The 26829-nt window shown below is 48.8% G+C and overlaps 1 protein-coding gene across 2 annotated transcripts in view; it reads left to right on the top strand.

Annotated features, from left to right (window-relative positions):
- Positions 1-26829, top strand: part of LOC142499126 (nuclear receptor ROR-gamma-like) — a 79072-nt gene that overhangs the window by 25693 nt on the left and 26550 nt on the right. The window contains exon 1 of one of the 2 annotated variants that reach the window (XM_075608066.1): positions 13207-13374. The exons of the other annotated variant lie outside the window; for it this stretch is intronic. The gene's annotated coding sequence lies outside the window, so the exon portion shown is untranslated. Of the gene's footprint in view, positions 1-13206; positions 13375-26829 lie in introns of those variants that run through there. 2 annotated transcript variants of the gene reach the window in all.

Here is a 26829-nt window from a genome sequence, read left to right as displayed (position 1 = left end):
TTCTCCCACCCACCCTCTCTCCCACCCACCCTCTCTCCACCCACCCTCTCTCCCACCCACCCCTCTCTCTCTCTCCCCCCCATCCTCTCTCTCTCCCCCCCCACCCTCTCTTTCTCTCCCCCCCCCACCCTCTCTCTCTCTCCCACCCACCCTCTCTCCCACCCACCCTCTCTCCTCACCCACCCTCTCTCTCACCCACCCTCTCTCTCTCTCCCCCCCAATCCTCCTCTCTCACTCTCTCCCTCCCCCCCCCACATCTCTCTCTCTCCACCCCCCCCCCACCCCACCTCTCTCTCCCCCCCACCCCTCTCTCACCCACCACCCTCTCTCTCTCCACCACCCCCCACCCTCTCTCTCTCCCCCCCCCCCTCTCACTCTCTCCCCCCCCACACTCTCTCTCTCTCCCACCCACCCTCTCTCTCCCACCCACCCTCTCTCTCACCCCCCACCCTCTCACTCACCACCCCACTCTCCCACCCCCCCCACTCACCCCCCCCACCCTCTCTCCCCCCACCCTCTCTCACACTCCCCCCCCCCTCTCACACTCTCCCCCCCACCCTCTCTCTCTCTCCCCCCCCCACCCTCTCTCTCCTCACCCCCACCCCCCTCTCTCTCACCCACCCACCCTCTCTCCCCCCCACCCTCTCTCCACCCACCCTCTCTCTCACCCCCCCCACTCTCTCTCTCCCCCCCACCCCTCTCTCTCCCCCCCACCCTCTCTCTCACCCACCCCCCCCACCCACCCTCTCTCTCACCCCCCTCCACCCACCCTCTCTCCCCACCCACCCTCTCTCTCTCTCCCCCCCACCCTCTCTCTCTCTCCCCCCACCCTCTCTCCCCCACCCACCCTCTCTCTCACCCACCCTCTCTCTCCTCACCCCACCCTCTCTCTCTCTCCCCCCACCCTCTCTCTCTCCCCCCACCCTCTCTCTCTCTCCCCCCCCCCCACCCTCTCTCTCTCCCCCCCCACCCTCTCTCTCCCCCCCACCCCTCTCACTCTCCCCCCCCCCCTCTCTCTCTCCCCCCCCCCACTCTCTCTCTCCCCCCCACCCTCTCTCTCTCCCCCCCCACCCTCTCTCTCTCTCCCCCCCCCACCCTCTCTCTCCCCCCCCCACCCTCTCTCTCTCCCCCCACCCTCTCTCCCCCCCCACCTCTCTCTCTCCCCCCACCCTCTCTCTCTCTCCCACCCCACTCTCTCTCTCCCCCACCCTCTCTCTCACTCTCCCCCACCCTCTCCCCCCCCCCACTCTCTCCCCCCCCCACCCTCTCTCACCCCCCCCACCCTCTCTCTCCCCCCCACCCTCTCTCTCTCCCCCCCACCCTCTCTCTCTCCCCCCCACCCTCTCTCTCTCCCCCCCACCCTCTCTCTCTCTCCCCCCCACCCTCTCTCTCTCTCCCCCCCACCCTCTCTCTCTCTCCCCCCCACCCTCTCTCTCTCTCTCCCCCACCCTCTCTCTCTCTCCCCCACTCTCTCTCCCCACCCTCTCTCTCTCTCTCCCCCACCCTCTCTCTCTCTCTCCCCCACCCTCTCTCTCTCCCCCACCCTCTCTCTCTCTCCCCCACCCTCTCTCCTCCCACCCACCCTCTCTCTATCCCCCCCATCCTCTCTCTCTCCCCCCCCACCCTCTCTCTCTCTCCCCCCCCCCCCCCCACCCTCTCTCTTTCTCCCCCCCACCCTCTCTCTCCCCCCCACCCTCTCTCTCTCCCCCCACCCTCTCTCTCTCCCCCCCACCCTCCTCTCTCTCCCCCCCCTCTCTCTCTCCCCCCACCCTCTCTCTCTTCCCCCCCACCCTCTCTCTCTCCCCCCCACCCTCTCTCTCTCTCCCCCACCCTCTCTCCCCGCCCTCTCTCTCTCTCCCCCACCCTCTCTCTCTCTTCCACCCTCACTCTCTCTCCCCACACCCTCTCTCTCTCTCCCCACCCTCTCTCTCCCCCCCACCCTCTCTCTCCCCCCACCCTCTCTCTCCCCCCACCCTCTCTCTCTCCCCCCCACCCCTCTCTCTCTCCCCCCACCCCCTCTCTCTCTCTCCCCCACCCTCTCTCTCTCCCCCCCACCCTCTCTCTCTCCCCCCACACCCTCTCTCTCTCCCCCCCCACCCTCTCTCTCTCTCTTCCCCACCCCTTTCTCTCTCTCTCTCTCCCCCACTCTCTCTCCCACCTTCTCTCTCTCTCTCCCCCACCCTCTCTCTCTCTTCCCACCCTCTCTCTCTCCCCCACCCTCTCTGTCTCTCCCCCACCCTCTCTCTCCCACCCACCCTCTCTTTCTCCCCCACCCTCTCTCTCTCTCCCCCACCCTCTCTCTCTCCCCCACCCTCTCTGTCTCTCCCCCACCCTCTCTTTCTCCCCCACCCTCTCTCTCTCTCTCCCCCACCCTCTCTCCTCTCTCCCCCACCCTCTCTCTCCACTCTCTCCCACCCTCTCTCTCCCACCCCCTCTCTCCCACCCCCTCTCTCTCTCTCTCTCTCCCACCCTCTCTCTCTCTCTCCCACCCTCTCTCTCTCTCTCCCACCCTCTCTCTCTCTCTCTCCCACCCTCTCTCTCTCTCTCCCACCCCTCTCTCTCTCTCCCTCCCACCCTCTCTCTCTCTCTCTCTCTCGCTCTCTCTCCTACCCTCTCTCTCTCTCCACCCCTCTCTCTCTCTCTCTCCACCCTCTCTCTCTCTCTCCACCCTCTCTCTCTCTCTCCACCCCTCTCCTCTCTCCCACCCTCTCTCTCCCTCCCTCTCTCTCTCCTCTCTCTGTGTGTCACCCTCACCCACTCTCTCTGTTTTATCTAAACTGCACTATACCTACACCGAAATAACCTATTCTGCTTTCTTCCAGATATGACTCTCAAGGTTCACACGGGAGACCTCGGAAGACAGGTAGGGAACACCTCCCCTCCAGTATAGTACCTTGAGGGACTGCGGATCAGGTAAGATCCCAGGCGGGATTGCTGCTTTGGAAATTGTTAAGAGGGGGCATCCTGACACTGGTTAATGGGTTCAGAAGTCATTCACGTCTGGCTTTTTTTTTTTGGTTCGGTTAGTGAGGACAACACACACACACACACACACACACACACTGTACTTTTCAAAATAAACCTACGTTTCTATGAAAATTTAAGTTTTTGTTTTTTTGCGGCCCACATAAACTTAAACCTTGTTTATTTGGCCCGTGTTAGCCTTTGAGTTTGACATGCTTGGCCTACAGGGACTGGTTCTCAGGCCTGAGACCAGCACTGGAGCTCTTTATCTGCAGCTGGAAATCAAATCACCACCAGAACTGGAGCTTGAGCTGACTAGGGATCTGCCTCCCAACCTTTTTATACCCTTAACCAAGCGGTGCGTAAATGACATCACATGACCCTGCGTGTCATTTAACGCCGGGGTCGAGCAGGAGGGGGGAGGGGGGCAAGGCGCCAAGGGGAGCAGACAGGGAAAAGTTTGGGCACCCCTGCCTTAACCCACATCTTTGAAACACTCAGGGCCAGGTGCTGTGTATGTGCCCAGGCCCCTGATTATTGGATAGAAACACAACATTAAAAAGAGCAACATACAACCTGCTACAGGAGACAGTCACAGACAGTTTTGCAACATTTGCCTGCAACCACATTAACCCCTGGTCCCTGAGGTGCTGGAACCAGGTTTACAATACTGTACAGTTATACATACATGTATAAGTATAACCTAACATAATACACTGTATTATTGACAGGTAGGGGTAATGGCAGGCTTGAGCTGTATTAACAGCAGACATATTTACCCCTACCGTCACAGTGCAGTCGAAGACTGAGCCACTGATTGAGCCCCCTGTGCTGAAGCAGGGATATCCTGACACCTCGAGCGGTTGGAGGCCCTTGAGGACTGGAGTTGGCCTCCCCCGGTATAGAAATTGGCACAAAGTGAGTGACAGGTTATAAGTGACAGTATAAACTCACAGCAAACACCGTGTATACTCCCGGCTGTGCATTAATCTGCACCTTTTTAGCGTCGATATAGGACGTTACGTTGCTCCCCTGGCAGCTTGGGATTTGGGGGTGTAATTAGGAGACAGGTAAATGACACAGATACTATAACTGGATGTATCAGATTCTGCGCCTGTGACCCTGGGCTGAAAATCTGTCTCAATTACAAGAAACCTGATTAATGATCTTCTTACGCTGGAAGCAGCTGCAAGCGGATAATCGTGCGGCACGCCTGAGACAACCTTTCTCTGATGCGCCTATTATGCGTGTGAGATATTTCCAAACACCGGTTAAATTGTAAGCTCTGTGGAATAGCGATTCTTCTTCCTGTTGTTTCCATTTCCACCGGACACTTATCTTGGCATTATTATTATTTATTGTGTATATTAACCTCTAATAATAGCCTGATGGTGAGCGCTGCGTCTCCGGAGGGAGAGGAGAGAAATACAATATAAATATACACGGGGGGGGGGAGTGTGGAAAGGAAGTGGGGAGAGTGACTGACAGTTCGTTACACTGCTTGTGCGAGAGGTGCTATCAGTTCTTAGTTATCTGGGTAACTCTGTGGCTTGCTGACAGCTGACAGCTGACACCTTGTCCAACCCCCCGAAAAGGTTTATTTATAAAGGCAGGTTTCCCCGCGTATAAAACAGGCGCAGTATAAAATGATGGCGGCTACAAAGCCAGCCACCCTCCCTGGCACAAAGCGTTACGCGGGTATGTGCCGGGCGGGCTCTGCCTGTACGTGGGAAAGTCTCTGCATGGGATGGACACACTGCTCCGTGCGCGCCCACAAACACTGGGAATATCTGTGTTACACGCTGTGGGATGTTTTAGGGACTGAAATAAGTTGGGGGTGGGTGGCGGGGCGCTGTGTGTGGATACACTTTCACACTTATAGAGGTCTATACAAGTAGCTTCTATAACTAAGTCCGCGCTTATAGTGCCGGCGATGCGACGTCGCCCGAAAACAAATGCATTGTTGCCGCCGCGTGTGCTTATAGTAAGCGCGACGGCGACAAAGCGACGTGGCGACGTGATTTTTGGTAGTCGGAATTATTTTATTTTCAGGGGCTGTCGCCTCACGTGACAGCCCCTGAACCAATCAGGAGCCTGGTCGCCCGCGACGCCACCGCAAAGCGGAATACAACTTTCGCTTACGGCGACTGGTGGCGTCACGTCGCCGTCACTATAGGCGCGGCCTAACTCATCGAGCATTTTGAGCACTTCTCGAACGATTCGGCATGTGTAGCCATTCAGAAAGCTTTGATAGCGCGTTATACTCGCACGAGAAGTGCTTCTCTCCGAGCGTCGGCTCTCCGGCCCAGACACATACCGAGCGGAAGCTCAACAACCGCTCACACTCGCATTTCTTGTGGGATCGACCTATTCTAGTAGCTCCAACAATCTCATCGCAGCTGCAGCTAGCATAAACTCGCAGGTTCTCATCTCGCCATCTCAGGGGTGGCGGGATGGGATTTGTGGTAGGACTTAGAAAAAGATATATTTTTACTGCATCGGATTGAAGCCGGGAGTCTCCGGAGGTGACCCGCATTAATACCAGCTCCGGAGACCCCCGGCTTCCATCCTATGTAATAAAAAGACATTTACAGGCAGCTTCATCAGCTTCATTACCGTAGCGGGTATCCGCCAAGGTAATGAAGGGGTTAAATACCCGGGTTGTTGGGGGTAGAGAGGGTGGGGGGTGGTAATTTGCCCATGGGGGGTGTTTAGGCCTACCAGGAGGGTAGTGGGAGGCGTTAACCCCATTCATTACCTTAGCGGTACCCACCCGGTAGGCATAAACAGCAACCATGAACCAAATAACCCCAATATTCATATTATGTGTTATATTATTATGTTGTACCACTATGACATACAATAGGTATTTCTATCAACCCCATGGCTACATTAGTGACCATGCAGCCACGCATAATGCCACTATGGCTTGCAAGGGGTTAATAGACAGGTCTTGGCTCAATTTTTGGCCGAGTCCAGAGTATTCCCTTTGGCCGCCTATATTGCTAAGGCATGCATGGCTAAGGCATTATAGGAAGCCTAAGGCTGCGCTTATAGTGTAGAAACAAATGCATTGTCGCCATTGTGTGCGCTTATACTGCACGCGATGACGACAAAGCGACAGCGCTACCAGAAATCTGGTAGTCACTGATATTTGATTTTTTTTGGCGACGGTCTCCTCTTGTGGCCAATCAGGAGCTTCTCCGTGCCTCTGCCCTCCCCTTTATGACGCCACGACGTCGCCAAAACTTCAAAGACAACTATAGCAATGGCGACGGGTGACGTCATCGGTCGCGTCGCCGGCTGTATAAGCGCAGCCTTAGTGGCCCACTTCAGAACCCTGGACAAGGCCCCAAAAATGTCTGCCGATGTTGGGCGCTGGAAGAAGCGAATGCCAGATATAACTGTAACCTAACGCAGGGTTAAGTCCCTCGGTAACTTTAACGGACGGCCGCGGAAAGGCATTGGGATGGTCCCCACCTTTTATATATCATTAGTACTAACGTCCATTAAAGGTAACTGCAGCTCGTCTTAGCATTAAGACAAAACTTACCGCCTCGCTATTGGGCTCCGAAGATCCCAGTTAGCGACGACCAAAAGTATTATGGGAGGATAAAATCAGGGAAAGTGATATAGCGACGTGGAGAAGAGAGGCAGTAACCACAGTTAGACCCACTGGGAGATCATTGGGGAGACTTCATCCAGCAGTGGGGAGACACAGGCTGAAGATGTGTGTGTGTGTGTGTGTGTGTGTGTGTGTGTGTGTGTGTGTGTGTGTGTGTGTGTGTGTGTGTGTGTGTGTGTGTGTGTGTGTGTGTGTGTGTGTGTGTGTGTGTGTGTGTGTATATATGTATGTGTATATGTGTGTGTGTATATGTTATTTATATATGTGTGTGTATATGTTATTTATATATGTGTGTGTGCGTGTGTAGAAAGGGAGATATAATTCCGAATATAGAGCACTCACATACTCACAGACAGCTGGCTCTTTGTCCCAAACCAAAAACGACTAAATCTACTATATATTTCTGAAAGTGTTCTATGTGTCCGGGTCTGTATGTGTCTCCCTGTGCCCCTCCCCGTGTCCCTAGCGGCAATCTCATTGGACCTTGGGCCAGGCCAATGAGATTGCTCCCTTGGGCCGCCCGCCCCCGCACACCTCTCATTGGCCTGAGGCGGAGTGAAGGGTACACACACACACACCACTATACACACACACACACATCACTATACACACACACACACACACATCACTATACACACACACACACACACATCACTATACACACACACACATCACTATACACACACACACACACACACATCACTATACACACACACACACACACATCACTATATACACACACACACACACACACACACACACACATCACTAAACACACACAACCCCCCCCCCCCAAACACACACACGGTGTTACATACATTAACGGGGCTCACAGTGTTAGCAGCACATCTCCCGCTCTCTTCCCCACCGGTCCCGGAGGCTCCGCCTCTTCCTCCGCCTCTCCCTGTTTCCCGCGCTTTCACCCCCCCCCCCTCCACGTGGGAGCTGCCGGACGGGTGAGGGAGCTGCCGGACGGGTGAGTGAGCGGCCTTCACCTCCCCTCACCCCCCTTCACCTTCCCTCACTCACTTCCCCTCCACCCCCCCGGCGCCGCTACAGTCAGCGGGGGAGCGGAGCGCGCGCCAGGGACACAGCGGGGGAGCGGCCACAACACGCTGCCTCCCGCCTCAGATCCACGTGGGAGCTGCCGGACGGGTGAGGGAACGGCCGGACGGGTGAGTGAGCGCCCTTCACCTCCCCTCACCCACCCCTCACTCCACTTCCCCTCCCTTCCACACCCCCCCCCCCTCCACCCCCCTTCACCTCCCCTCCACTTCACCCCCCCCTTCACCTCCCCTCCACCCCCCCCCCCTTAACCTCCCCTCCACCCCCCCCTTCACCTCCCCTCCACCCCCCCCCTTCACCTCCCCTCCACCCCCCCCCTTCACCTCCCCTCCCCCCCCCTCCACCCCCCCCCTTCACCTCCCCTCCACCCCCCCCTTCACCTCCCCCCCCCCTTCACCTCCCCTCCACCCCCCCCTTCACCTCCCCTCCACCCCCCCCTTTCACCTTCCCTCCACCCCCCCTTCACCTCCCCTCCCCCCCTTCACCTCCCCTCCACCCCCCCCCCCTTCACCTCCCCTCCACCCCCCCCTTCACCTCCCCTCCACCCCCCCCTTCACCTCCCCCCCACCCCCCCCTTTCACCTCCCCTCCACCCCCACCCCCCCCTTCACCTCCCCTCCACCCCCCCTTCACCTCCCCTCCACCCCCCCCCCCCCCTTCACCTCCCCTCCACCCCCCACCCCCCCCTTCACCTCCCCTCCACCCCCCCCCCTTCACCTCCCCTCCACCTCCCCTTCACCTCCCCTCCACCCCCCCCTTCACCTCCCCTCCACCCCCCCCTTCACCTCCCCTCCAGCCCTCCCTTCACCTCCCCTCCCCTTCACCTCCCCTCCCCCCTTCACCTCCCCTCCCCCCTTCACCTCCCCTCCTCCACCCCCCTTCACCTCACCTTCACCTCCCCTCCACCCCCACTTCACCTCCCCTCCACCCCTACCTTCACCACCCCCACCTTCACCCCCATTCACCTTCTCTTCACTCCCCCCTTACAACCTCCCACCTTCCCACCTCCCCACCACCTCCCCCCCCTTCCCACCTCCCCACCACCTCCCCCCCTTCATCTACCCTCACCCCCCCTTCACCACCGTCCTCCCCCCAGCCCCCCACCTCCACCCTTCCCACCTACCCCCTCCGCCCCCCCCTTCACCTCCCCTCCGCCCCCCCCCTTCACCTCCCCTCCGCGCCCACCCTCCGCCCCCCCCTTCACCTCCCCTCCGCCCCCCCTTCACCTCCCCTCCGCCCCCCCTTCACCTCCCCTCCGTCCCCCCTTCACCTCCCCTCCGCCCCCCTTTCACCTCCCCTCCGCCCCCCTTTCACCTCCCCTCAGTCCCCCCTTCACCTCCCCTCAGTCCCCCCTTCTCCTCCCCTCAGTCCCCCCCTTCACCTCCCCTCACCATCCCCCACCACCCCCCCCCCCTCACCACCCATCCTCCTCACCTCCCCTCCGCCCCCCTTCACCACCCCCCACCACCCCTCCGACCTCACCTCCCCTCCTTCAATGCCTTTCGTCCGCCCTCCTGCCTCTGCCTTTCGCCCACCCGCACTTCTGCCTTTCACCCACCCACCGCTCACACCCCTGCGCCACACTTCCGCCGCACGCACTCAACAGACACCCGCCACACTCGACACACACCCGCCGCCTCTCACCCACCCCACACACTCGACACACACCTGCCGCATCCTGCCCCTACGCAACAATATCACTGACCAGCTGTCACCCGCACTCGCCACACACCCGCCGCCTCACACCCTAGCAGGACCCCGACCCACAGCCAGCACTCACTACCCACGCGCCACCCGTACTGAACACCCACCCGCCGCCTCACACACGCTCACACCCTAGCAGGACACACGCCTCACATTTTTACATCACTTATGTCACCAAAATATACATTGTACTGTGGTGTGTTTACAATAAACCATTTTTATACAACATCGTATTGCATTTTCTTCCATCTTTCTTTTCAACATTATTATCCAACCTTTCCAACAAATAGTCACCTATTGTTCCACCATTTATAAATAATACTACCTATTACGCATTTACATCCCGGGCAACGCCGGGTCTCTCAGCTAGTATAAAATAAAGCCAAAGACGTCGCCTGGCCCGAGGTTTCCCATGGATAGAAAATGAGCAGACGGCGCGGTCCCAGCGCAAGCATGAATTCTCATTTAATTTAATTATTCATTATGTTCCCTCCCCTTTATCGCAAAATAAAAAAGTCTGTAAACTTTTGCACCTGCAGGTAAAATTATGAGGAGATTATGGATCGTAAAAATTCTCCAAAGCATTTGGTTATAAGGCAAACAATCCATGTAAAAAAATAATGGAAAAAAAAAGACATTTTTAAAAACACTTTATACTTCTGTGATTTTTCCAATCAGCTGCTATTAACACTTTAGTTGCCAGAGAAGACTGCTCAGCAGCAGCAAAGGGCCCGGGGTTCACAACTCCAGTCCTCAAGACCCCACAACAGGTCAGGTTTTAAGGATATCTCAGCCTCAGCACAGTTGGTGCAGTCTTCGACTGAACCACTGATTAAACCACCACTGCTGAAGCTGGGCTATCCTAAAAACCTGACCTGTTAGGGGGGAGGGGGGGTCTTGAGGATGGAGTTGAGAAGCCCTGGGTTAACCCTGACCACTATGATTTGGTCCCTGGTCACTGCCCCTGCCTGTTCGTGGTTAGTTACCAGTATTCAGTTAGTAACGGTGGCACTCACAGGATACGTGGACACATTCTTCCATCACAGTGACTGTTACATTCATGCTGCGCTTATGCAACCCAGGGCCCCCCCGAGAGCCGGGGGCTGGCAGGGCTCGCTGGGGAGCTGGCAGCCTGTGGTTATAGCAGAGGAAGCTGCTCTGTGCAGGTCAGTGGCTGGTAGTGTCGGCTGGAGGGTGCCTGGGGAAAGGTGGGAGGTGTGGGAGCTGTTGGGTAATGGGTACCAAACGTTGCTTGAACTGATAACCTCCAGGGCTGCCTTATGCATATCACTGCTGACCACAATAACTGCCAGGTCTACCTGAGCCTCGTCTTCCGGCCTCAATCACTCTCCCTTCCCACCACAGGACAAATGGCTTGCGAGCCCCAGCCCTGCTGAGACACCTGACCCCTTTGCTCTGGTGACTGCTGTCGATTTTTTAGCTTTTGATACCTTTTAGGGGACTCAACATAAGACTGCAGATGACATTCTCATATAGAGAGCTTTCTAAGGCCGTGCCTATAGTGCCGGTGACGTCCCCCGTCGCCGTCACCACCGGCGAAAGTTATGTGTCGCGGGATTCCGGCAATTTGATTTGTTCAAGGGCCGTCAAATGACGTGACAGCCCTTGAAAAATCAAACTTTGCCGGCTTCCAGTTTCCGCGACAGCGACGTCGCTTTGTCGCCGTCGTGTGCACTATACAGTAAGGCTGAGTCCATGCTCCCTGCTTGCTCGCTGAGGTGTGCTGAGGCTCAGGGAAAGCGGGTGCTTTCCCTGGCCTTGCGGTTGCTTACCGCACTCGCCGTCAGCGGGCGGGCCGGGGGCGGGCGCGTCACTGGCCGGGGGCGGGCCAGTGATGTCACGGAGCTGGTTCGCCCTCATTGAGCGAACCACTCATGTGACCGGCCTGTCGCGCCGGCAAGCGGGGGAATTTAAAATTCCCCTAAGACCTGCGCTTCCGCAAGCGCGCGGAAGCGCAGGTGAGCCCCTACTAAAGCCGCTCTAATTGCGGCTGTAGGGGCTCAGTGCTGAGCGGGAGCGCGCGTCAGCACGCTTCCGCCAGCAAGCAGTAAACATGGCCGAGGCCTAAGAGCGGCCTAAGCCTCACAGGTCTCTTCTTCATGTGTACAGAGCTTTCTAAACCTCACATGTTTCTTCATCATGTGTACAGAGCTTTCTAAACCTCACAGGTCTCTTCATGTGTACAGAGCTTTCTAAACCTCACAGGTCTCTTCTTCACGTGTACAGAGCTTTCTAAACCTCACAGGTCTCTTCTTCAGATGTACAGAGATTTCCTAACCTCACAAGTCTCTTCTTCACGTGTACAGAGCTTTTCAGTCCTCACAGGTCGCTTCACGTGTACAGAGCTTTCCGAACCTCACAGGTCTCTTCTTCACATGTACAGAGCTTTCTAAACCTCATAGATCTCTTCTTCATGTGTACTGAGCTTTCCAAACCTCACAGGTCTCTTCTTCATGTGTACAGAGCTGTGTGTGTGTGTGTGTGTGTCACTGTGTGTTTGTGCTTGGCTGTCCTGTGTGTGTTTGTGTGTGTCAGGGGGACAGAGAGAATGAGAGGGAGAGGAAGGGAGAGAGAAGGGGAGACTGACAGGGAGAGATGGGGAGAGAGAATGACAGAGAGAAGGGGAGAGGATGACAGAGCTAGAGAGAGGGGAGAGAGAGAATGAGAGAAGGTGGGTACAGAAGACAAGTGGTAAATAGGAAGAATGTACAGATACAGTAGGAGGGCATTCTGGTAAGTGCGTCTGCAGGGGGCCAGGGTCGGTGTATGAGGTGTACAGTATCAGCCACAGGGGGCTATGCACTAAGCAGTGATAAGTCCTTTTAAGAGCGCAAAGTGCTTTTAGAACGTGAAGTTCCGCCGAGCGCTATGCACTAAGCCGCGCAAACAGGCACTTTGCGCTCTAAAACGGGGCTTTTCCTTGAATTTTTTTCTAAGTCCAACTTTGATCGTACGATCAGCTGTTTGCGCTGAATCCTGCCCTTCTGCGGGATTCACTAAGCACGCAAACTGATCGTACGTGAAAGTTGCGCTGAATAAAGCTCACCAGCTAAAGGCAGGTGATAAAAAAAGCTGGACTTAGAAAAAATTATTTGTTTACCTTTTTGCAGGCGCAAAACCAATACAACAGGCCGGCGGGTGTCCCCGGCTGACCCCGCGGCCATCCCAGGGTCCCCGTGGGAGTCCCGGGGTAACCGCGGGCCTGCGGTACCAATGTTGTGCCAACAAAAATACTAAACAATATTTCTAACTAAATACACCGCCCTAACACATACAGTACAATAATGTTCAAAATAACTATTATCCAGATATGGATAATAGTTATTTGCCCATTATTAAACACTGCATTAGCATACCTAAATAAAGTCAATAAAAACAGCAGACAGCTAATCCAATCAATACAAGCAGTAACAACATCAACAATTATTTAATTAAACCATTAACCAATGAAACCAATTAATTCCTAAACCAACTCAAAATGAATAGTAACACTAACCAATCAAACCAATTAATTACAACAACATTAATGAATGTAACATTAAAAGACAAATAAATACATTCAAACAATCTCTGAAAGAACCATAAAATGCATTAGCCAACATAATACAACATTAACTACAAACAAACACCAATCGCAAACATTTTATTACATTAAGCAGGAAAAATACAAACAATTACATCCACATAAGAAACTGACATTAAAAAAACCAACAGCAATACCAAGCCAGAAATGCCCCCCAAATATTGTCATAATAATGTATTTATCTGTACCCTAAAGTGGTACAGATTAATATATTATCAGTCAATGTGCCTCCCCCAAAAAATCAACAATCGCATCCAATGAACAAACCTGTAAAAAGAGACATTTACAAACATTGAATATATTACTTACCATTAGAAGCGGTGGCCCTCCGACTCCCGGGGTAACAGGAAGCTCACGTACCTTGAAGGCCTCCAACAGCATCCGATGCCAAACGCCATGAAGATCCGGCTCAGGTACCCCAATCTTCTTTTTTCTTTCTTTAATCACCTTCTTCTATCTTCATCTGTCACCATTTCTTGTTCTTCTTTATCTTCTTTCTTCATCTGTCAATCCAAAAAACCCATGTTAAATCCCAGCCGATGCTGTCTCGTCGGCTTCTTGGGCTCAAATGAGGCGTCACGGCCTTAAATATGGCTTGTCACGTCACATTTAGCCTCAAAATGGTTAACAGCCACCTGATTGGCTGTTCAAACCATGTTCCGACTTTAATTTTTTTTTTTGACATGACGTCACTTAAAGGGAATGATGCCAGCCAATCAGAATGGCTGTGCTTCATTTGCCTTTAAGATGACGTCACGAAGCCGGCGTCACATGGTATTTCAGCCAATCAGATTTTGGGAACCAATTCCACACTCTGGCTGAAATATCATGTGACGCCGGCCATCTTGGATTTCGTGACGAAACACCAATTTTACACATGGCTACATGTATATCACTCTTCACTGGTTATTCCTAGTTTAGAGCTCTGTTCTAAGTTTTTTCTTTCTGGTACTCTGATCCGACTGGAATCATTGCACTTCCATTGTGATTGTGCGTTTGCAATACCTCAATAGGGCAACATAGGGGTTAAAAGTACTCTGCATTATGTACTGTACATCTCACAGTATATTGGGCCACATAACGACCTCCACACGTACATCGCACAGTATATGAGGTCACATAACGACCTTCACACGTACATCGCACAGTATATGAGGTCAAATAACGACCTTCACACGTACATCACACAGTATATGAGGTCACATAACGACCTTCACACGTACATCGCACAGTATATGAAGTCACATAACGACCTTCACACGTACATCGCACAGTATATGAAGTCACATAACGACCTTCACACGTACATCGCACAGTATATGAGGTCACATAACGACCTTCACACGTACATCGCACAGTATATGAGGTCACATAACGACCTTCACACGTACATCGCACAGTATATGAGGTCACATAACGACCTTCACACGTACATCGCACAGTATATGAAGTCACATAACGACCTTCACACGTACATCGCACAGTATATGAGGTCACATAACGACCTTCACACGTACATCGCACAGTATATGAAGTCACATAACGACCTTCACACGTACATCGCACAGTATATGAAGTCACATAACGACCTTCACACGTACATCGCACAGTATATGAGGTCACATAACGACCTTCACACGTACATCGCACAGTATATGAAGTCACATAACGACCTTCACACATACATCGCACAGTATATGAAGTCACATAACGACCTTCACACTTACATCGCACAGTATATGAGGTCACATAATGACCTTCACACGTACATCGCACAGTATATGAGGTCACATAACGACCTTCAGACGTACATCGCACAGTATATGAGGTCACATAACGACCTTCACACGTACATCGCACAGTATATGAAGTCACATAACGACCTTCACACGTACATTGCACAGTATATGAAGTCACATAACGACCTTCACACGTACATCGCACAGTATATGAGGTCACATAACGACCTTCACACGTACATCGCACAGTATATGAGGTCACATAACGACCTTCACACGTACATCGCACAGTATATGAAGTCACATAACGACCTTCACACTTACTTCGCACAGTATATGAGGTCACATAACGACCTTCACACGTACATCGCACAGTATATGAGGTCACATAACGACCTTCACACGTACATCGCACAGTATATGAGGTCACATAACGACCTTCACACGTACATCGCACAGTATATGAGGTCACATAACGACCTCCACACGTACATCGCACAGTATATGAAGTCACATAACGACCTTCACACGTACATCGCACAGTATATGAAGTCACATAACGACCTCCACACTTACATCGCACAGTATATGAGGTCACATAACGACCTTCACACGTACATTGCACAGTATATGAGGTCATCTAACGACCTTCACACGTACATCACACAGTATATGGTCACATAACGACCTCCACACGTACATCGCACAGTATATGAGGTCACATAACGACCTTCACACTTACATCGCACAGTATATGAGGTCACATAACGACCTTCACACGTACATCGCACAGTATATGAGGTCATCTAACGACCTTCACACGTACATCACACAGTATATGGTCACATAACGACCTTCACACGTACATCACACAGTATATGGTCACATAACGACCTCCACACGTACATCGCACAGTATATGAGGTCACATAACGACCTTCACACGTACATCGCACAGTATATGAAGGTTTGTACTACTTTTTAAAACTAAAATTAAGCAGCATGATGTTTATTAATTGACCCCAAAAAGCATCCATCGCACAGCCAGAGAAAACAATATGCAGACACTTATAGCAGTGCAGAGTACCACACACTCTTGCAGACATCCTGCAGGAACACACAATACTCTGCATTGCTATTGGTGGGTGTGTGATGCTCTGAATACCCATGCAATGCTCAGCATTGCTCTCTCTGCCTGGCAGTATAATACTCAGCGTCTCTGTATATAAACCGGTGTTGCTGTGTAAGCCTTTTTGAGCTGAGCAGCTGTGGTGAGGCCGGGGTTTGCTTTTCAGAGTAGTGTGGTTAACACGTTACAAGGTGTGAGGTCTTACAGGGGCAGATGCCGTGGGGGCACAGTGGGGGCACAGTGGGCACGAGGCGGACCCTGTGCTGGGGCGAGATGCTCTTTATGTTGAAGTGAGGCTGTACCCCCCTATATCTGGGTGTGTCACTCTCGGAGATAATAATAGAAGTGGCACAGAACGGGTGGGATGGGGTGTGTTGTGATAACTGCACAGGCCTGTATTGTGCATTGGGTTATTACTGTGTGCGTGTTTGTGCTGTGTGTGTTGCTTCTCTGCAGGTGCTGTGTGTACTGTACACGGAGCATGTGTCTTTTAAATCTTAATTGTGTGTTTATTTTTATTGTGTTTTTTTTAGCAGCTGTGGGTTTTGTGAGCGTGTTGTGCGTGTGTACTATGAAAGTATGTTTTGTGTCTGTTTATTCTGACTGGGATGCGTGAATTGTGATTGGGTATGTACAATGTGTGTTTATGTATGTAAGAACATGTATGTACAGTATGTATGTGAGTGTATGTGTGTAAGAATGTGTATGTACAGTGTGTGTCAGTGTATGTATGTTTGTAAGAATGTGTGTGTACAGTGTGTGTGTGTGTGTACAGTGTGTGTACAGTGTGTGTGTGTGTGTGTGTGTGTGTATGAATGTGTATGTACAGTGTGTGTGTGTGTGTGTGTGTGTGTGTGTGTATGTGTGTGTGTGTGTGTGTGTGTGTGTGTGTGTGTGTGTGTGTGTGTGTGTGTGTGTGTGTGTGTGGTGTGTGTATGTGTGTGTGTGTGTGTATGTATATAAGAATGTGTATGTACAGTATGTGTTTGAGTGTAATAATGTGTATGTACAGTGTGTGTCAGTATATGTATGTTTGTAAGAATGTGTGTGTCTACGAATGTGTGTGTGAGTGTGTAAGAATGTGTATATACAATGCGTTTGTTTGAGGGTATATGTATAACAATACAGTATGTGCGCATGTACAGTTTGTGTATTATGTACAGGGTGTGTGTATTACACTGTGTGTGTGTATGTAGTGTGTGTGTATGTACAGTGTTTGTATGTACAGTGTGTGTACAGTATGTATGTACAGTGTGTGTACAGTATGTATTTATTGGGACTTTGCTGAGGCAGACGTTGGCCCCAGGTGTTCTCCCCGCTGCACGTGTAGCGGGCACCCATCCTGTGACTGGTTATCCTGTGACTGGTTTGTTTCATGTTATATTTAGCTGTGTACCCCCCTCCCCCAGCACACACCTGTGTGTGCGTTTGCGATGCCCAGCCCCTCCTGCAGGGGGCGCCTCTCAGGTGGAATATTTGTGCTGACTGGTTGGTTAGAGTTTGAGTTTTGGAATTTTCCACTGAGCTGTCATTGGTTAGTTTAGTTGCTGAAAGTCCACCCCCGGTACGTCATTGGCTGCCCTCGCAGTCAGTCAATGGGATGCTACCTGTGGCACAAGTGACCACATGGAGAGGTCTGGATGCTGCAGGGACCAGAGGGCTCTGCACAGGTACAGCTCAGCCATGAGAGGTAAGTGCCCTGATTACAGGTACCAGCTTAATGTGAGGAGTGTTAGGTAGTGTGAAGCCGCCTATCAGTAACTATACTACTATGCTAATATACTACTATACTACTATGCTAATATACTACTATGCTAATATACTACTATGCTAATATACTACTATACTACTAAGCTAATATACTACTATGCTAATATACTACTATGCTAATATACTACTATACTACTATGCTAATATACTACTATACTACTATGCTAAAATACTACTATACTACATCTCTCTCTGAGTGTATAAATGATGATTATATATCGCGTGTGTGTGTATGTATATATATATATGTATATATATATATATATATATATATATATATATATATATATATATATATATATATACACATACAAATAATCACTATATATAGCTGCGTATGATTTTTTAAAGAAATATAGTGTTTCATATTATTGTGTATATGTATGTGTATGTACATACACAGTATTCAAATGGGGAAATAATAATTATTATGTTATATACCCGCTCTATACTAAATATCTTTTTAGCAATATAAGCATTGTACATAGATACTGAAGTATTTGTACAGAATATGAGCTTTTGAAACCTGGAAAACATCTATCCTTGTTCTGCACTGAAGTCTATACAAACACATCACAATATCAAGTGCCCTGAGGGCAAAAAAAATGGGCAGATTAAATTACATCCCTATATCGGGTCAATCAATCAATCCAGTCAATCATAAAATGTATCTATAAATATATTTATCATTAAATGTATATATCTATTAATCTATTATTACATGTATCCATCTATAAATATGTCTATTATTACTGTAAATGTATCTATAAATCTATCATTAAATGTATCCATCTATAAATCTATTATTACATGTATCCATCTATAAATATGTCTATTATTACTGTAAATGTATCTATCAATCTATTATTATTAAATGTATCTATCTATAAATCTATTATTAAATGTATCTATCAATCTATTATTATTAAATGTATCTATCTATAAATCTATTATTAAATGTATTTCAATCTATTATTATTAAATGTATCTATCTATAAATCTATCATTAAATGTATCTATCTATAAATCTATTATTATATTTATCTATCTATAAATCTATCTATCAATCTATTATTATTGTATCTATTTAAAAATCTATTAAATGTATCTATCTATAAATCTATTATTAAATGTGTCTATCTATAAATATATCTATCATTAAATGTATCCATCTATAAATCTATCTACATATCTATCTATAAATGTTTATATCTAATATTAAATGTATCTAACTATATATATATATATATATATATTTATATATATATATTTATCAAACTATCTTTCCATAAATCTATCTCTGTGAGTGTCTGTATACACATACAAACGTGTATATTTAATTAATTATTGGGGATGAAACAGAAATATATATATATATATATATATATATATATATATATATATATATATATATATAAACAAGTACACATGGAAATCTGAGAGCTAACAATACGTGACAAAGGGTTAATATGGAACCCTGCCACTGTCACTTCTAATGCTACTATTGACACTATAGCTATTATCACCTTTATATCATTATGTTGTTGCTCGGTAATATTAGGCTTTTATTGGGGTCCTAAGTGTTGCAGGTTCTGCACATGGTCCGATGTATGAAAGTTTCCCGGCTGCAGAACTGGAGCAAACTACAAAACAGCAGCAGATTTCCGCACTGAATAAGGTCCCGTCCGATACAATGGGATATTTTGCTTTACTGAAACCTGCTGCTGTTTTTTTCCACAGCTGGGAGACTTTGTTAAATACACTCGTATTAATTATTGCAGGGGTTCTCAAATCCAGTCCTCAAGACCTCCCAACAGGTCAGGTTTTCAGAATATCCCTGCTTCAGCACAGGTGGCTCAATCAGTCCCTGCTTCAGCACAGGTGACTCAATCATTCAAAGACTGAGCCACTGATTGAGTCACCTGTGCTGAAGCAGGGATATCCTTAAAACCTGACCTGTTGGGAGGTCTTGAGGAATCGAGTTGAGACCCCCTGATTTATTGTTTTAATCAAAGTTTCATAAGTACAAAACGACAGCACCAGGAATCCCCACTTTTATGAATATTATTGATTCCTTTTTTTGTTGTTCTTATTAATGTTTCCTAGATTGGGTTATTTTCTTTCACAATTCCGACGCTGTATTTTGCCGCCTTCAATGTTTCATCAACAGATGACAATTATATTTTATTGCCATTTCTGGAAATGTGAAAACGACACCTGTTATTTTTATTTTGAATACATGGTCTTGTTGTTCTGCGTTATTCTGCGTTATTCTGCGTTATTCTGCAGCAAGCGAACTTTTCTGTCTGACGTTGTGTACATTCTCCAAACGCTTTCTACATTGTTTAATCTTGATCGTGATAGAAAACTTTTCTGATCGTTTTTCTTAAAATCAACAAGACAGGAGCTGCATGTTAGAGAATCCGGTCTTTTCAATAATGTCATTTTTTATTGGTCCAAAAAGTTTTTTTTTCCCCCAACAGCAAATATATTTAATGTTGGTTCAATATAATGTTAAATACCTGTTATTTTCTGTTATTTTCTGGGAACAATTGGGCTGAAGCCTGCAGACTATTTGAAGTTTATTTGAAAGAATAATCGTGATTTGAACTTGGCTGGTCCAGCCTGTCCTGTTAAATTATTTTCTCTGAACAAACACATGCTGCAAACTTCTAGTTTTACTGAATCCCACCTGTTTAAGAGGCGCTTTCAGTTTGCATTCAGTAAGTTCCTTTGGAGATTTGAGAAACTTATCATCAAAATAGTGACTAGATCCAATATTACATATGAAACAAAAACTAATGGGACTAAAAATAGAAGTCTAGACAAGTGATGCATCATAACATCAAACAAGCCTTCAGTAGGGGTGGCTGCCTGGTGTGGTGCTATCTGAGCAAGCACTGCGGGAGACTGAGTGATAATAATAATAAGGGATAGTAAGGGATAGAGTATAATGGAGTCTGCTTGGACAAAGTTCAGCTTAGGCTCTAAATATACTGGCCCCTTATACAATATGTTGTGAGGCCTCTTTCTTTTGAATGGGACTTCAAGCTACGCTGACAAGGAGAAAACGGCGGCATACTGTAAAAGCGCTGTGTCTCTGCTGTTCTTTCTAATAGAAGGACGCCCTTTATATAATGCACCAATTACTGAGTCACCCCCCCGCGCATTCATTTATAGTTCTGTTACTTAAAGTTCTTATAAGACTGGTTTACATACCAGCAGATTACCACGGACTTCCACGCTTACCTTTGCACCTAGTGACCTGGTCTGTTTAGTGGCTGATAACGGATACGGGAGTTCAGCCTGGGTTTAATAAACGCTATAGAAAGATATTGAAAGGCAGGATTGGGGGGGGGGGGGTGCTGGATTTTGTAACGGGAGAAATCATGAGACGTCAAGGGGGTCCATCTATACCCCAGCCAAGCCAGGGGAGGCCAATGCCAGTCCTCAAGGGCCACCAACAGGTCAGGTTTTCAGGATATCCCTGCTTTAGCAAAGGTGGCTCAATCAGCTTGATTGAGCCACCTGTGCTGAAGCAGGGCCTGATTGAGCCACCTGTGCTGAAGCAAGGATATCCTGAAAACATGGCCCTTAAAGATTGGAGTTGGCCACCCACGCAAACGGCCGTTTCAGAGTATATGGAATTTACCCCTAAAGAGAAGTGGAGATTTGTAATCGGAGGGAGAAGCGGCAGTATATATATATATATATCTTTCCATAAAACCACTCGCAGTTTTATCTATCCGAGAGAGGACGGGCAAATAATTCTGTGTGGGGAGGAAATAGAACCAGTTTTGGGTAAATCACAATTCATTGTACAATTCATAAAAAACAAACAAATTCTCCATACTAGAAAAACATACAATTTTACAAAACACACACACACACACACACACACACACACACACACACACACACACACACACACACACACACACACACACACACACACACACACACACACACACACACACACACACACACACACACACACACACACACACACACACACGTGAGGTCTCTGTCCATTATCATTAAATGCAGGGGCTCTCAACTCCAGTCCTCAAGACCCCCCAAAGGACACATTTTCAAGGTACAGTAATCCTGCTTCAGCACAGGTGGCTCAATCGGGGATATCCTTAAAACCTTACCTGTTGGGGGGTCTGGAGCTGAGAGCATCGCAACCTGCACACATTGTAACGCAGCGGATTCATCTTTCTGTGAGGGTCAACATTGTCACCCAAATCGGACGTGAAACCCTGAACGCTTTTATTATCTGCATGAAACGCCAGACTCTCATTCTGTTCCTTATATAGCACGGTGTACAGGCACAAAACGTCTGCCCCATGGAGCTTACAATCTAATATCGACTTCTGAGGCACAGGGAGATAAAGAGACTTGCTCAAGGTCACAAGAAGCTAATATTTTCTGAGTCAGTGCCTTTCCTCACGAGCCACTCATTCAGTGTGTGTGTGTGTGTGTGTGTGTGTGTGTGTGTGTGTGTGTGTGTGTGTGTGTGTATGTATGTATGTGTATATACTGTATATATATATATATACATATTCCATTAGGTGACTTAGCACTGTTTAGTAGATACGGATCTATCACTTGGAATGAGCCTGGTCCCTTTTGCTGTAAGAAAGTGACAGAGATGTAGTAAACTGTGCACCAGGGGAGGATGAGGGCAGGGGTGTGTGTGTGTGTGTATATATATATATATATGTGTGTATATATATATATATATATATTTGTGCCATGTCCCTGAACAGAGGGTTATGTGTGTATATATATATATATATATATATACACACACACACACACACACACACACGTGCCTTGCCGGCTCCGCATCCAATGGTCCTGCCGTAGGGGAATCCTTTGAACCTCTGGCTTCCATGTCTCAGGTGTCAGCTGCGCCATTGATGTGGGGACAATATCGCGCTGTGAGATTATCAGAGGCGCCAAACAGTTAAAAAGCAGCACCTGCTGGGGGACACCCCGAGTGTGACAAAGGGGGTGTATGTGAGCCGGCCGAACAGAGAAACTCAAGTAACATGTACAAGCCGTGTGTGTGTATTTTTATATATATATATATATATATATATATATATATATATATATATATATATATATATATAATTAGTGCGTGTGACTTGCATGTCTGTATATATGTGCCCTGCGTGTGTGTGTGTATGTATATATGTGCCCTGCGTGTGCGTGTATGTGTATGTATATATATTGTGCGTGTGCCCTGCTTGTGTGTGTGAATATATATATATATATATATATATATATACTGTGTGTGAATATATGTATATGTATATATATATATATATATATATATATATATATATATAAAAGTGCGTTTGCCCTGCGTGTCTGTATATACAGTATGTGCCTTGTGTGTTTCTGTGTGTACTGTGTATATGCCCTGTGTGAGTTTGTGTGCTCTGTGTGTGTCTGTGTGTTCTGTGTATGTGGGTTGTGTGTATACGCCCTGTGAGTGTTAGTGGCTTTATTCACAGGCAGTGTGAGTGTGTGGGTTTCATTGTACATGTAAGAGAGACATTGTCACACCTCTGAGAGTCAGTGCATTCTGTCCCCCCCTGCGCCTCAACATTTGTGATTTGGGGATTCTCATAATCCATTATTATGGGGTGTATACAATTCTGCACCTCTCCCCAGCAGGATCTGTGCCAGGCTGGGGGCTGTGCGATATCTCAGCCACATGTGGCACACCAGCTTCACAAACCTCCCCCAGTCTCATGCAGAATAAAAGGAAACACTTCGCAAAGTCTGGACATACAGAATACGCTCATCCCAGGACTTACTGACAGCTGCAGGAGCTGCATAAGCATGGTCAAAGGTTAAAGAAGGGTCAGGCCCATGTAGGACCACAGTGACCTAATGACAGTGACGTGTCAATGCATTCAATTATTTGATTTAATTAGTGATGTGTTCAATGCATTAAATGGTCAGTTCCACAGAGAAGCAAAGTGACCTAATGACAGTAATGATCCCCCAGAAGTTAAAGGGCTAGATGCTGAACACCCAAATGACCAGCACACCCTGGCGTGTGTTTGGGCCCACACCACCGGAATCAGGGGAAAGTCCCCCGGCCAAGAGGGGTTGCAGGGAGGGTGGAAGATGTCCATGAGGGCTGAGATCTTTCTGACCTTTTGCGAGGCCCGTGTTCCCGTCAGGATATTGCAGTTAAAAGGGAGAGTTACCGTCAGCTCTGGCGGAGTGCGTCCCCTGACTAATTTCTGGCCACAGGTTAGCAGCGCTGACTCAGACTAAGATCTCTCCTACATCTGTTTGGTGCTTCTGCACCCACAGAAAAAACCTAGACTTACACAACTGTCGTTGTGAGGGAGGGGAAGCTTGCGAAATATCCTGACCAGGGATAGGTGTCACCTAACAATACTAATCAATACATTAGAACAAAAAATAAAGGGGTAAGGCCCCCAATCAACCAGTGCTACAGAGCATAATAATGACCCACTTGTTTGATTAAATTATCTTCCTGCACTTGAACCGGATCACAGGGTGTGATAGTGCATGCTTGAGGCTGTAAGCATTTACTGCACCGACACACTTTATTCGAGCAAATACCCGGTATGTACCTGGCAGATACCTGGAATGCGCCACTCCTCACCTCTGACAAGCCCCGTTGCATTTGCCTTCCCAGCCTGGGTTCATGCCTGGCTGATGGGCGGCTGATCTGTTAAATGATAATGATTAGGATTTAATAGGCTGCAATGCTTCGCGTGTCTACCAGATGGCATAAATTCATGAATTGTAATGCAGTATATATATATATATACTGTGCAGTATTGCAGCCAGCGGGAATAAAATGCTTCAATCCCTGCTTGGAAAATAACTCAATGCACTCGGGCAGAAAACAGTCACAAACCTCAATACACCCGGGTATACCCGAATTCGTGGGACTAGCCAAGCTCGAATAAAGTGTGTCGCCAGTGTAACCCCTAGATGGCATAAGGTCTAGCAGAGGTGTGTAGAGTTGTAAGGGGGAAGTCCTGGAACCCCCCCCAAGACCTCTCCAAAGTCTCTGAACAAATTGAACCTATGTGCCTGGGGCAGCTCTCATGGGGCAGCAATTGTACTCACATATGACGACCGGTTCTGTGTGCTCCAAGGCTGTAGTAGTGGACAATGTAGAAAACGCTTGTTCCGGTGGGGAGAAGCAGATCAGCGGGCACCACGATGCAGAAAAAATTGAATTGAAGCTGGACTGTGCTGTATAACGATTTCCTTTATTTCGGCATGGATAAAAAGAGGAGGGGAAACATACCCCTGCACTTCTAACGCGTTTCACCCAGTAATTGGGCTTTTTCAAATTACATAGCAAGGAAAAGGATCAATACCTGAAATGTAGCGGATTGGGAGTTATTTAAATAAACAGTAATTGTGTTCTTATAAGAATGATGATAGGATTATAGGGGGGAACTGGGCGGGAATCTATAAATTATTACTGAGCATATGATTTCAGGGATGTTTTTAGAAAACTAAAATATTACGCCAAACCTGGAAAAACTGTTATAGGTCTGTTATACATACATGAGCATGAATGTAATTTTCAACATTTGGAACGGACTCAGATTTCCACCATTGTAAGATAATGTTCTTAACCGCTGCTCTGTATGTGGCTGGAGTTTTACAGATACAAAATATAACATTTTCTGCACAATTCTGCTTCCATTTTAATTTTAATCACAAGAATAAACTGTCAAAAGTATTGGAAAACCAAACAGCGCCGATTCTAACACACCGCACCTGAGCAATGCCAACCTCACAGCACCGATTCTAACACACCGCACCTGAGCAATGCCAACCTCACAGCGCCGATTCTAACACCGCACCTGAGCAATGCCAACCTCACAGCACCGATTCTAACACACCGCACCTGAGCAATGCCAACCTCACAGCACCGATTCTAACACACCGCACCTGAGCAATGCCAACCTCACAGCGCCGATTCTAACACCGCACCTGAGCAATGCCAACCTCACAGCACCGATTCTAACACACCGCACCTGAGCAATGCCAACCTCACAGCGCCGATTCTAACACACCGCACCTGAGCAATGCCAACCTCACAGCGCCGATTCTAACACCGCACCTGAGCAATGCCAACCTCACAGCGCCGATTCTAACACACCGCGCCTGAGCAATGCCAACCTCACAGTGCTGATTCTAACACACCGCACCTGAGAAATGCGATCCTCACAGCACCGATTCTAACACACCGCACCTGAGCAATGCCAACCTCACAGCGCCGATTCTAACACACCGCACCTGAGCAATGCCAACCTCACAGCACCGATTCTAACACACCGCACCTGAGCAATGCCAACCTCACAGCGCCGATTCTAACACACCGCACCTGAGCAATGCCAACCTCACAGCGCCGATTCTAACACCGCACCTGAGCAATGCCAACCTCACAGCGCCGATTCTAACACACCGCACCTGAGATATGCGATCCTCACAGCACCGATTCTAACACACCGCACCTGAGCAATGCCAACCTCACAGTGCCGATTCTAACACACCGCACCTGAGCAATGCCAACCACACAGCGCCGATTCTAACACACCGCACCTGAGCAATGCCAACCTCACAGCGCCGATTCTAACACACCGCACCTGAGCAATGCCAACCTCACAGCGCCGATTGTAACACCGCACCTGAGCAATGCCAACTTCACAGCGCCGATTCTAATACACCGCACCTGAGCAATGCCAACCTCACAGCGCCGATTCTAACACACCGCACCTGAGCAATGCCAACCTCACAGCGCCGATTCTAACACACCGCACCTGAGCAATGCCAACCTCACAGCGCCGATACTAACACACCGCACCTGAGCAATGCCAACCTCACAGCGCCGATTCTAAAACACCGCACCTGAGCAATGCCAACCTCACAGCACCGATTCTAACACACCGCACCTGAGCAATGCCAACCACACAGCGCCGATTCTAACACACCGTACCTGAGCAATGCGATCCTCACAGCGCCGATTCTAACACACCACACCTGAGCAATGCCAACCTCACAGCGCCGATTCTAACACACCGCACCTGAGCAATGCCAACCTCACAGCGCCGATTCTAACACACCGCACCTAACAATGCCAACCTCACAGCGCCGATTCTAACACACCGCACCTGAGCAATGCCAACCTCACAGCGCCGATTCTAA

This window comes from Ascaphus truei, chromosome 7 (genome assembly GCF_040206685.1).
Source record: "Ascaphus truei isolate aAscTru1 chromosome 7, aAscTru1.hap1, whole genome shotgun sequence".
NCBI lineage: Eukaryota > Metazoa > Chordata > Amphibia > Anura > Ascaphidae > Ascaphus > Ascaphus truei.
The sequence above is the reverse complement of the archived record's forward strand: the minus strand, read 5'-3'. Positions and strand labels throughout refer to the sequence as shown.